General features: G+C 45.8%; 1 protein-coding gene across 1 annotated transcript in view; it reads right to left on the bottom strand.

Annotated features, from left to right (window-relative positions):
• Positions 1-1,688, bottom strand: part of VOLCADRAFT_101034 (uncharacterized protein) — a gene marked incomplete at both ends in the record, with an annotated part of 9,578 nt that overhangs the window by 4,542 nt on the left and 3,348 nt on the right. The gene's annotated exons all lie outside the window — the stretch shown is intronic.

The raw sequence follows: 1,688 nt of genomic DNA, 5'->3' as shown, positions 1-1,688 counted from the left end.
TCGCATATGCTTGCAGATCGCATATGCTTGCAGATTGCATATATGGCGCAGATCGCATATACTTGCAGACTGCACATGCTCGCACATCGCATATGCTTGCAGACCGCATATGCTTGCAGATCACATATGCTTGCAGATCGCATATGCTTGCAGATCGCATATGCTTGCAGACAGCATATGCTTGCAGATCGCATATGCTTGCAGACAGCATATGCTTGCAGATCGCATACGGCATATGCTTGCAGATCGCATATGCTTGCAGACGGCATAGGCTTGCAGATCGCATATGGCATATGCTTGCAGATCGCATATGGCATATGCTTGCAGATCGCATATGGCATATGCTTGCAGGTCGCATATGCTTGCAGGTCGCATATGTTTGCAGATCGCATATGCTTGCAGATCGCATATGCTTGCAGGTCGCATATGCTTGCAGATCGCATATGCTTGCAGATCACATATGCTTTCAGATCGCACATGGCATATTTGCAGATCACATATGCTTGCAGATCGCAGCTGGCATATGCTTGCAGCTGGCATATGCTTGCAGCTGGCATATGCTTGCAGATCGCATATGCTTGCAGATCGCATATGCTTGCAGATCGCATATGGCATATGCTTGCAGATCGCATATGGCATATGCTTGCAGATCGCATATTCTTGCATGTCGCATATTGCCCATGCTTGCATATGCAATATCCTTGCATATTGTGCATGCTTGCATATTGCGCATGCTTGCATATTGCGCATGCTTGCATATTCCAAATGCAGATCGCATATACTTGCAGACTGCACATGCTCGCACATCGCATATGCTTGCAGACAGCATATGCTTGCAGATCGCATATGCTTGCAGATCGCATATGCTTGCAGATCGCATATGGCATATGCTTGCAGATCGCATATGCTTGCAGATCGCATATGCTTGCAGATCGCATATGCTTGCAGAATCGCATATGCTTGCAGACAGCATATGCTTGCAGATCGCATATACTTGCAGACAGCATATGCTAGCAGATCGCATATGCTTGCAGATCGCATATGGCATATGCTTGCAGATCGCATATGGCATATGCTTGCAGATCGCATATGGCATATGCTTGCAGATCGCATATGGCATATGCTTGCAGGTCACATATGCTTGCAGATCGCATATGCTTATAGATCACAGCATAGCATAGCATAGCATAGCATAGCATAGCATAGCATAGCATAGCATAGCATAGCATAGCATAGCATAGCATAGCATAGCATAGCATAGCATAGCATAGCATAGCATAGCATAGCATAGCATAGCATAGCATAGCATAGCATAGCATAGCATAGCATAGCATAGCGCAGCATAGCACAGCGCAGCATAGCATAGCATAGCATAGCATAGCATAGCATAGCGTAGCGTAGCGTAGCGTAGCGTAGCGTAGCGTAGCATAGCATAGCATAGCATAGCATAGCATAGCATAGCATAGCATAGCATAGCATAGCGCAGCATAGCATAGCATAGCATAGCATAGCATAGCATAGCATAGCATAGCATAGCATAGCATAGCATAGCATAGCATAGCATAGCATAGCATAGCATAGCATAGCATAGCATAGCATAGCGTAGCGTAGCGTAGCGTAGCGTAGCATAGCATAGCATAGCATAGCATAGCATAGCATAGCATAGCATAGCATAGCATAGCATAGCG

The sequence above is a fragment of the Volvox carteri genome, assembly GCF_000143455.1.
Source record: "Volvox carteri f. nagariensis unplaced genomic scaffold VOLCAscaffold_302, whole genome shotgun sequence".
NCBI classification, from domain to species: Eukaryota; Viridiplantae; Chlorophyta; class Chlorophyceae; order Chlamydomonadales; family Volvocaceae; genus Volvox; species Volvox carteri.
Note: the sequence above shows the minus strand (reverse complement) of the source record. Positions and strands in the feature narration are given on the sequence as shown.